At 46.7% G+C, this 11,673-nt stretch overlaps 1 pseudogene; it reads right to left on the minus strand.

Moving 5' to 3' along the window:
* Nucleotides 1-9,550: 9,550 nt before the first annotated feature.
* LOC125546501 lies at nucleotides 9,551-11,660 on the minus strand (annotated as a pseudogene).
* Nucleotides 11,661-11,673: the final 13 nt, after the last annotated feature.

Below are 11,673 nucleotides of genomic sequence, written 5' to 3' on the forward strand. Positions count from 1 at the left end.
CCCAACTTATGGTAAAATTCGGATATATCTCGTACATACTAGTTCACCGTGTGTAGAACAAAATATCTCGTACATACAGCCGCACATAGATCTTTTTTGATCCATAAAAGAGAGGCACGCAATACCATATCTTTCAGCACATCTTCCCTCCTATATTCACCGAATCAAAAAAAGTTAAATCTCTTCTTCTGTCCCTCATATAGATCAAATCTTCACACGGTGAATAAAAGCAAGCAAGAAAAAATGCATCACACTTTCTGCAGCTTAAGAAGCATTGACACATGACATAAACAATTATCCACGAAAATGCATCGGAGTGAGGATTCAAAATCAAGATAGAGGAAGAACCCACAACCACAAAATCCACTGCATAAAATCTACAGATTTAATCTACGAATCCATGGAAAGAGCTGCTCTAACCCAATGCATAAGCATGCACAGCAGCAAATGCTACTGGTCTCATGTATGCATGCACATCGGAGCTCATCTGATCTTGGGGCCTTGAAGCTGAGGACGGGGGGCAGAAGAGGTGGCCGCGCTGGTGGAGGAGCAGGTTGGAGAAGTAGACCACCGGAGCAATGAGGGGCGGTGGAGGAGCAGGTCGGAGAAGTAGACCACCGGAGCAGTGAGGGGTGGAGCCGTGCCGGTGGCCTGATCCAGATCTGAACAGTGAGGAGGAGAGAAGATGCGAGAGGGGGATTCACGGGGTGGGGACTGTGTAGGTCCGTAGGAGTGGGGGTACTGTATTTGCAAGGTATAGAAGAGGAAAAATGATTTCCAGCATGATCCCGCGTGGGCCAAGCGGCGTGGATCCAGAGGAGCGCGTGCGGAGAGGATTGCGGTTGCGCACACAACGGGTTAGGAATCGCCATATTCCATCTTCCCATGTGACCTGCCACCCAGAGCCATACTCCAGTCTTGTATCGCCAGATGGAGAAGACCATCGCCGAAGCGGAGCAGCAGCTTCACGGCGGCTCTGCCGCCCCCAAGGTGATCGTCGTCGACGTCGACCCGGAGGCTCTCGATTGCCCCGGATGCCTTCGCCCCCTCGTACCTCCGGTGTTCCAGGTACTAACTACTCCATGCTACAAGTGGACTAATAATGTTAGTCTCAAGCAAGATCTCTTGTTTGAATCTGTAACGTGCGGCCGTTGCGGTGCAGTGCGCAGCTGGGCATGTCGTGTGCTCGACGTTGCCACGACAGCCTCCCGGACAAGGACAAGTGCGCTTCGTGCTTCATCAAAACCGGCTACACCCAGCTGCTCCATCCCCACGCGGTACAGCCGCTGCTTGCCCCTCGAGCGCGTCCTGCGATCCGTCCGTGTTGCCTGCCCCAACGCTTTCTATGGGTGCACTGCCGGGAAGATGCTCTACCACGAGTAGGATGAACACGAGAAGACGTGCCCCATCAGCATAACTGACTCCGGCATCCTCCCACGAGGGATTGTGAAGATGGGCTCTTTCGGTGGCAACGGCGGCTACGACAAAGACATGGACATGTGCGGCGTTTGCCGTATCGTTAAACTGGTTGTCTGGCACCGTACCGATGTGTTGGACGCCATACTTGTGTGGTACGAACGGGACGGCCGGGAGGAGACCGGGCAGTGGGGAGCCCCTGCAGGAAAACGCTCGGAGGTATATATCCTACATTTTTTTCTCGTCTTTTTTTCCAGATAATCTTATATTTGTAACAGCTGGTAAACTTGCACGTACGCAATAATGAAGATGATTCATCTTGTTGTTTTGTATGCCTACTAGATTTGTTTGGAGGCGGACGAGTACCTCACCGGCGTGGAAGGGCACGTAGACTATTCCGGTCACGGGCTCATTGTGAAATCACTCACTTTTGTCGGCAACCGGCGCACTTTTGGACCTTATGGGGAGAAGCAGGGTGCTGCCTTCGAGCTCCTTGCAGCGGGCGGAAAGATAATCGGCTTCCATGGGTGTTCAAATTCATATGTTAACGCACTTGGCACCTACGTCAAGATGTACTCATAATCATTGCTCTAGCCTCTCGATCCTTCTGCATGAACAAATTAGGACGAGAGTCGTGACCAAACTTTGTATGCACTGTTGTATTTGAACAATCTGTACGCATCGGCCAGACATCTGGTTCTTCTCTTGGTGATTTCATCATCTATTTTAACTGGCAAACTGTTGCGGGGGCACCATACTATTTTAATCATGTACTACTAGTACTATCAAACAACTCTTAATGACATGCAAAATATGTGATATATTTTCCTCTATTTTCCTCAACCTCCCCTGTATGCTCAATCATCGCAAGGATGGAATGGCCACAGCCGAATAGCGCTAGGATGGCTGCAATGTGCGAGTCGGACAAGGGGCGCTCGAACAACTCCATGTAGGCCTGCACGATTTCGCCCGAAATAACCTCGCCTTCATGTGCCAGGCACAGCTTGCGGATTAACACCGCCTGCTGCTTTGATGCTGCTGATCCCCGTCCCGTGCCCTTGGCCAGGCGAGAGCTACGCCTTGGGTTGGTAACCAGGACTCTTATTTGGCGCGTTCGCTTTTTCTGTGCATGAGGGGTCTGTCGCTTCGATCTAGATAAAACTGCTGCTAGCCCCTGGTTGACTCCATCGCAAAACTCTTGCATATGTGAGCAGCACTGCACATTGGGCTTTCCTGAAACCATGGAGGAGGTTTGGAATGGAGTGCCGGCGGAGGGTACCCGTACGTCGTGCAAGATGCCAAACCAAGGGCAGCGGCAAAGAGGCTACAAAGTTGGAGTGATCCGTGGATAGGTAATATCAAAATGCAAATAGCGATTGCTATGAAGGTCATAGGCTACTTGACTTGGCCATGGGCCAGCATTCAGCGGAGAGCCCACTCCATGCCAAAAGGCCGGACTGAAAGGTGGAGGCATACTCTTCCTTATAAGCTGGTCTTGGCCTCCTCGTGTAGTCGAGGTGTGACTAAAACGAGCCAGCCTCCACCCGTGGACAGCAGCCCTAACATGCATGCAACCATTTTATTAATTATTCATAAAGACCTTACAAAGTAATACTCCTGAAGCCACCATTCAGTCAACACCTGTTGCTACTCCTATCCCTTTGATGAAGGGGTGCCGAATGTCTGAGCCTAATACCAAATAGACATCGCACCAAAGCCTAACATCTAACATCGAATGCCCCAGCCTAGCCACATACCGGGACTAGGTACACACCGGTCCGGCGCACTCACAACGGGCACCACATGCGCACCTTGCAAGGCTTGACACCACCGTCTTCCATCGATCCATCTTTAGAGCGGAAACTGATGCATCGACCGTGTCAGGCCTCTCTCCCATCGACGCCACCACGACGCCAGACAGCGTCGTCCTCCTGCGCAAGTCCATCCCCGCACACCGGACGCCAAATCTGCACTGCGCCACACCGTCGAGATCCGTCATCATCAATGTGTAGGATGAAACACCGCTCCACCAAAGTTGCGGTTCAATCGTCCCTCGAGCCTGTGCACACCTCCAAGAACGACGCCCCCAGAGGGAAACGACACAAGAGCGCCGCCATTTTCCGATCTAATGATCTAGGGTTTCCCTCGGATGTAGCAGATGTTGGCTAGAACTTCTCCACGGCGATGCCTCCAAGAATGGAGCGACACTGAAGAGCGCCACCATCGCCAGTCCTGGCATCTAGCTGAGAGCAGGTTTTCACCCAGATCTGTTCGAAAAACTCCATCCAGTTTTTTGTGCATGGATCGCCACCTTCTACGCCAGGGACCGGACCAAAAGGACCCAGCCACCGCCTGACTGGCCACGGCACCACCATGGTGCCACAGCAGCACTGTGGTGCCACAACAGTCGGTTACGTCAGGCCCATCGCGCCAGCCTGCCGCCGTGCACTAGATCCGTCTACCCGCCTAAGCCCATCTGGGGCCGGCGAGATCCGAGGTTCAGGCCACCGCCACAGGTGCGCCTCCGCCGTGGGAGGCCGCGCTGCCGTTGTCGCTGCCGCCACATCCGCCACCGGGATCCCGCCGCACCGCGCCGCCGTATCGCTGGAGTGTCCATGTCGCCGATGCCAGATGGAGACACCACCACGAGCGAGGGACAAGACACCGCCGCCTCCTTCACAACCCACTGCCCGGGCTTCGCCGGCGTAAACTCGGGCGGCGGCGGGAGGGAGAGATCGGGCAAGGAGGCCTAGGGCGCGGCTGCATGATTTCCCATGTGTCGCCAGGGGCTGTCAATGCAGGGGTCGACCCACCTAAGCCCATTTGGGCCCAGCGATATCCGAGGTTCAGGCCACCGCCACAGGGGCGCCTCTGCCGCGGGAGGCCATGCTGCCGCTTTCACCGCCGCCACATCCGCCGCCGGGATCCCGCCGCACCGCGGCGCCGAATCACCGGAGTGACCATGTCGCCGATGCCAGATGGAGACACCATCGCGAGCGAGGGAGAAGTCCCCGCCGCCGCAGTCACAACCCATAGCCCGGGCTTCGCCGACGTGAACTCGGGCGGCGGCGGGAAGGAGAGATCGGGGCAAGGTGGCCTAGGGCGCGGCGACACGATCTCCCCCGTGTCGCCAAGGGCTTGCGACGCAGGGGTCGGGTTAAAAATGGGGTCAAAGTGCCGGTAGTATTGTTTATGCGGTGATGCTAACACGAAGTTCTTCCATAGCCACGCCAAGCACCGCTATAGGAAGAATACACTGACCACTTTGCAGCATGAGGGGAGCATCCTCTCAAGCCAGGAAAAAATTGAGGAGGCAGTGGACACATACTATGATAACATATTTGGCTTGGCTCCGGAACATGCGCACACAATCAACATGGAGGCGCTTGGGATTCTTACGTTCAATCTTGCGCATCTAGATGCACCGTTCTCAGTGGACGAGGTGGAGAAGGGGATCAAGGACATGCCCAAAGATAAAGCGACGGGACCGGATGGCTTTACCGGCAGATTCTATGCCGTTTGCTGGCATATAATCAAAGTGGACTTCATGCATGCTTTCAAGCTATTTTACCATTGACATATGGCAGATGCCGACAATCAATAGAGCAATCATCTCTTTGCTGCCTAAGAAGGATGGGGCGGTCGAGTTCCGGGATTTTAGGCCTGTGAGCCTAGTGCATGGCGCGATCAAAATATTTGACATGGTCCTATCAACAAGGTTGGCGGAAGAGCTCCCAAGGGTTGTGGGGATCCACGAGAATGCGTCTGTGAAGGGACGGTCACTGCATGATAATTTCATGCTCGTCCAATGCATGGCACGACGATTCACGCGATGAAGGAGATAGCCTTTCTACTTAAGCTAGATATTACAAAGGCCTTCGACTCCGTATAATGGCCATTCCTCCTTGAAGTTCTTCATCGTTTGGGCTTTGGAAGTAAGTGGGGGTCGTGGATTTGTGGGCTGCCAGCAAGATCGTCAACTCTGATCATGGTTAATACCGTTAATGGAGCACCAGGAAAGAAGATCTCAACTGCCGCGGACTGAGACACAGAGATCCCCTGTCCCCGACACTGTTCATTCTTTGCATGGAACCTCTTAAGCGGCTATTCGACCTAGCTACATCCCACGGACTACTATCTCCATTGGCACGCTCAGGACCGAAGCAATGGGTGTCCATGTTTGCGGACGACATAATGGTTTTCCTCAAGTCATTAGAAGTGGAACTGCACACATGTGCACAAGTATTGGATCCATACGGCATGGCATCTGAACTTCAATTAAATGCGTACAAAAGCTTGGCCTTTCCCATTCGCTACTGCTCTGAGGATGCAATGGCAATGGTGACAACTATTCTGCACTGTCCCATTAGAAGCTTCCCGTGTAGATACCTTGGGCTACCGTTGACATTAAGGAAGCAGCTCGCAGCAGTGTTTCAGCATCTGGTGGACCAACTGTCGTCTTCCTTACCCAATTGGCGGGCTGCAACTCTGCCCAAAATTGTACAGCTAATTCTCACCCAGCCAGTGCTGTGTGCGATCCTGACTCATGTGATGCTAGCTCTCGATCTGCCACCAAAAACGATTGCGGCTATGATGAAGATATGCAGGGGCTTTCTGTGGTGTGGAAAGACACAAACAAATGGAGGCAACTCTGCAGCGGCCTGGGATACGGTTTGGGCATCCCCGGCCTGCATTGGCTCTTCAAACTTGGATGCAATTTTTGTTACTTCTATTTTTCTTTGTGCTGTCATGACAGATGATGAATAGAACGGAAGTTTTTGCTGCAAAAAATAAATGAAAAATTATCAGACCGTCTAAGTTCATCCATCACCTCATTTATTTATGTGTAAATTTGCCATCAAGTGCAAAATCAGGGTTCGTTAAAAAATATAGACGATTATTTGCTATGATAACCCCAACCTAACCAGTCTCATGTATTTACACAGTACACACCTCCCACGTCCCTTTATTTAAATCAGAGCAATTGCACACAGGACACTAATGGGGTACCATCTGAAATCATTGAAATATCAGTTGGATTACGCGGTGACGGCAATCACATGTGGTATTATCGTCATATATTGGCACGTGATTTATAGATCTAGATTCTTCTTTTGGATGACTCGTGCTACTTACAGAGTGTTCCTAGATTAATATTAGAACCAATAAAATTCCTAGATTAATATGAGAACCAATAAAATTCATGGATAACCATCCATGAAAACAGGAACAAAGTGCATGCTTAGATAGCTGATGCCTGATGCTAATCAGAACCTGAAGTCAAATGATGCCATGTTTTAGCTTGTAGATCATTAATCGGTTGATGCTTTGGTTACATTGATTCTGAGACATGCCAAGGTTGTGTTATCTGTATTATAAAGTATGCAGCACAAGGGGTTTGAATGGTTTAGTGGGGAGAGTGAACCCTTAGTGACTTAGTGCCTGTAAGATTATGTATACCAATTTTGGCACTATCAAAAAGTTGCCAGTATTTGGCAAATCAAGTGTCAAGTTTTTGTCTCATGCCAAATTTTGGCCCCAATCCAATCCCAAAATCTTTATATTTTTGTAGTATTCTGTTGTAAATGTTCATTGCTAGTATTCTGCTATAATTGTCATTCTATATGCAGTATATATGAATACTAAACGAGTGCAGCGTTGTTCTTTTATGTTCTTGATCTCTCAATGGTGCTCATTGAAGTCTTTCGCCCTGCTCATTGGAATCCAAGTCGATTGAAAGCATGGTCAATTAAAGGAGCAGAGGGAAGCATCAATGCTACACTTGAAGCTGAATCAAAGTTAGGTTTCTCTAACACCAGAAAGACTTTTTCATCTGCAGTTCTTTTCTAAAGCTATTTGCATGCTAGGTTGTGTTACAAGATTGTATTTTTATGCTTGTGTACACTCTGAGTTTGCCCATCCGGGTCTTTTTTTACATGTAAGCTCTTTAATATTACAAAATCTGCCATTCTGCATGAAAAGTTTAAGCACAATATTTGTTTTGAAAGAAGTTTTGAGTTCTCTGATTTAACAGAAACTCAATCAAATTAATTTCAGTACAAATGCATGAAAGTTAGAATAGTATGTGCTTGTCGAATTTTAATGTAAGGTCAATCACATGTGTAATGTGTTGGTCGAATTTTGTAAATAAAACAATATCAGGCTTTGCGAGCTCGTCAAGCCTCCCATGAGTTAAGCTTGAGCTTGAGCTCATCCCTAAGCTCGCGAGCTGAGCTAGAGCTCACCATTTGGCTCGTGATGCAAATCAAGCTCAAGCCGAACTTCATTATATTCGTGTGTGCTTTGTTGTTTCCCTTACAATCATTTAGTCCACCAAAGAACATAATTATTTCCAATTCCTTGCCTTCTGATGTGAACTATAAACTTGTTCATGTTTTTGTAGATGGGTGATGCTCTGTCAACAGAAGCATCCAAAGTTCATATGGACAGAAGAAGTGTTTAGCAAAGGCTTCTCTTGTTTACGACAGCAAGGGCGAAGCTCATTTGCCCGCAAGATAATTTTAGTTCCTCTGTCGAACTGAATCATATTCTTTTGGTGTTATCTAACCCTGCACATGAAGCTCCATGAGCGACAAGCATTAGAGCTGGAGGCAAAGTTCAACTGAATAATATTCTGTCATGTGCGTGTACGATCTAAAAAAATAAAGCTAGTACAGTTTAATTAGAATGCTCGTTGAGCGGTGATCATTTTAGTAGCACTTAATACTCAGTTTTGCTGGTCATGTAATAAAAATAATCATCTCATGTTATGTATCATTGTATGTGGATCAAAGTGGACCCAGAAATGGAATACCTTGCTCACATAGATTTTGACCAGCCTATTCAGATGTAGGTGCGTATTACTAGATAAGCTTAATGTTGACTTTAATTTTATGCTGCATAATCCGTATAAAATAGTAGTTCTGTTTTGGATGATCCAGTTTGACATATACATTTAGTTGTGCGTCAATGGGGTGACTTAATTTTCACATATAATGGAATATTGACATGCTTGAAAGGGTTGGCATCAACGTTCTGCAGATTTGGAAATGGACGAGGGACATGAGGTTGTTACTGCAAAAGTGATGGTTCATATCTATCTATTTCTAGGGGGTGTTTCGTCAAATGTACATTAAGTGGGAACAGTCCCCTCCACCATGATCTGTGCCATTCATCTCCCATCAAATGGCTCAGATTTCGTTTTTCTATTCTTGCACCTGAAGCTGCTTTTCTATACTAGTTGCTCCCCAAACAGACTGAGTTCCTCATTCTTATAGACAACTCTTGGCGACACAATCTCCCCATGGAGGTGTGAAAGCAAACTTATTTGAATATCGAGGAGGGACACTATGATAATAAAACCATCGCTTTGACCAAGGTGTCCTAATTCTCTGAATACAACCGTTTCCAATTAATTTGAGATTCTCATAGAACGATTCGATCATTTTGAGATTCTCCGAATACTTTGGTTTGTGCTTTATTATAAAGAGTGTGAGCCTATTTCAAGACTTGCAGGCAGTTAGCTTCATTGGTTAGTTATAAGCTTTTCTTTTCTTTTTTTTGCATATGAATAAGAACTGATACTTACAAAGTTCTTCTCTTCGAAGAGGAGGGCCAAACTAAAATCAAAGGGAAATAGGTTCAAAAATGACCTGGCCGGAGGAATTGTAAATCTATATATACTTTGCATATTCAAATGTTACTTCTTTTAAATTACCAAAGACAAGTGACCACTTTCTTTCTCCCGACCACTTCTGTTCAAATCCCTTCCTCTTGAAATAGTTGTAATAAACTATACATGTTCAAAAGGAATACATAATTTCAGTTTTCTACATGGATATTTTTCTATGCTTGTATGTTAGCGCATTACCATAAATTGCAACAGACTGACATAATCTTTTTAGAGAATGCATTATATAGGTGAATTTGTAGAATACTCAATCGACAGAATGAACTGGATCTTTCAAACACCATATGAATTACCCGGTGAATATGAACAAACTGAATTGTAAAATTAGATCAGTGCTACAAGCAGCAGACACACATTAAGCACCATAACTTGCACTTTATGCAACTAATTATTACAAATCAATCACTTGCCGTGGTAAATTAATTGTTCGGCAGACATTGCTTGCTAGAAATGCAATTTGCTAACAAGTGATTGCCCAAAGGTCCACTCCTTTGGCACAATGTCGTTCCACACAAGCGTGTGTCCATCAGTGTTGGTTAGTCTGGAGGAGAGCATCTTTCCGCTAAGGTTCGCCAACGAGTGCCAGTTAGCACCCCAATTTCGTGCCATAGGAATACAGTCTTCAGAATCATTGCTCTTTGACATCCATGTTCTTGATCGAGCCTGCTGCAGCAACATTGCTCACAAGCACAAGATTGAAGTAATCATGACCATTGATGTTAAACCTCACGCCGCCCCGCTTCACGCACGGAACCCTGCATGTTTATGGCAGTGGCATAGCAAGAGTTAATTTTATGTGACTCCCGTGACACTGGACTAGTTTATGAACTTATAAGAGGGGGCGGCTGGGATGATGCCACCTTTAACACCGATTTTCCCCGAGGCCGGCTGGGCCATGTCGAAGTGCGGCCTTGGCGTGTTGCACCAGCCTCCATTATCATTGGGGAGGGCGTCGTTCGGTGGGCAGATGTTAGTGGCCGTCACGGTCACCGTCATGCCGGGCTTACAAAACAACGGGTCCGCGCGCTTGCGATCACATGCAATCTTGTAGCACTGCCCGCACGCGGCGCCGTCGTTGAATAGCACGGTGCTCAAAGCCACCGTGCGTGTCCCGTATCCTTGAGAGAAGAGGTTGCCATACACGCACGCGCCGCCTGCAATATATAATATACATCGCAAGGTTTAATAGATAGAAGAACAAGATGAAGCGGGCATGCACACACAAGATATATGTAGTTGTGTGACTGTTGAATGATTGCCCATTGTGTCGGAGGCGTCAGTGCCGCCGTAGAGAACGTCGCTTGCGCCTTCTGCCAGACAAATATGGTTGTGGGGACGGCATATTTGTGGTGTCCACAGCCATGGCTTGAGGGCCAATCCAGAGATATACTGTATGTATGTACGCGCAGACACGTTCCTTGAATCATACTACGAGTGATCATGTACTTCACCTGGTCCTGAACGTCGGCGGCGCACATCGATCGGTGGCATCTGAGGACCAGGTCGTGAAGAAACCTTGACTTGTCAGTAAGGTACATCCATGCATAGAATCTTTGAATCCGTCCATTTTAATTTATGGTTGTCAAGAAATATTCAGTTTGATGGATTGTTATCGAGGCTAAACCAGGTAATGTTCAAGAATTTTTAAGATATCTGTACATTTGAAAAATGTGCAAGGATTTAAAGAGATGCTCTGAAGATAAAAAAAAATGTGCATGTATTACAAAAATTTTGTTCGATTTTTTCTAAAAAAACTCAGAATTTAAGAAATGTTAATGAATTTAAAAAAAACTAATAAATATTTCAAAGTCAAAAGGAATTAATAAACTATGTGCATAAATGTTTAAAAAGTATAACAAGGAATTTCAAAGAACCAATGGAAGGCACCGCTCGCTTGATTGCATGCTACTTAGTGTTAAGAATACGGTTTTGCTAAAGCACATCGGCATGTGCCCTAATTATTGCTCATCTAAGTCATATATCGTTGATTTTACTTGGAGATTCGTGAATGTATTTTTTTCTTTCCTTTTTTCTGTTCATATTTGATTGAGTCATTTAGATGTGCAATAACTAGGGCACATCTAGATATGCCCTAGACAGACCCGAATATGTACAAATTAATGTTGGCAAATGGGTCCTGTTTAGAGTCAGCTTTGTGCATGAAAAAACAGGAAGGGAGAAGTAATCATGATTCAGATAAATTAGCCAAGTATGCTCTAGAACTTAGTGTTGCAAGCCATGTTCGGCTTGATTGATATGTAAGTTGTCCTATGAACATCGCAGTTAATGTATAAAACTCACAAGAGTTTTCCCTCACCAAAAAGTAGACTCTTGTGTTGGACATCCTTCATTCGGTAGCTATATATCCTTATGGAGAGAGGGGGACAATGAAGATCAATGGGAGGGAAATTAGTGGGAAAGAGAACACGCCAGTCCCTGACAAAACAACCTGTAAGTCTAGTATAACAGCTCTGTTGTCCTCAGCTCTTGGAACATTTTTCGCCCGTCTTCCATATTCAGGAGAGAACTGTACTGAGAATGGCTCATTAACCATGTTTGACGCGTCT

Source organism: Triticum urartu, chromosome 3 (genome assembly GCF_003073215.2).
Source record: "Triticum urartu cultivar G1812 chromosome 3, Tu2.1, whole genome shotgun sequence".
Classification (NCBI taxonomy): Eukaryota; Viridiplantae; Streptophyta; class Magnoliopsida; order Poales; family Poaceae; genus Triticum; species Triticum urartu.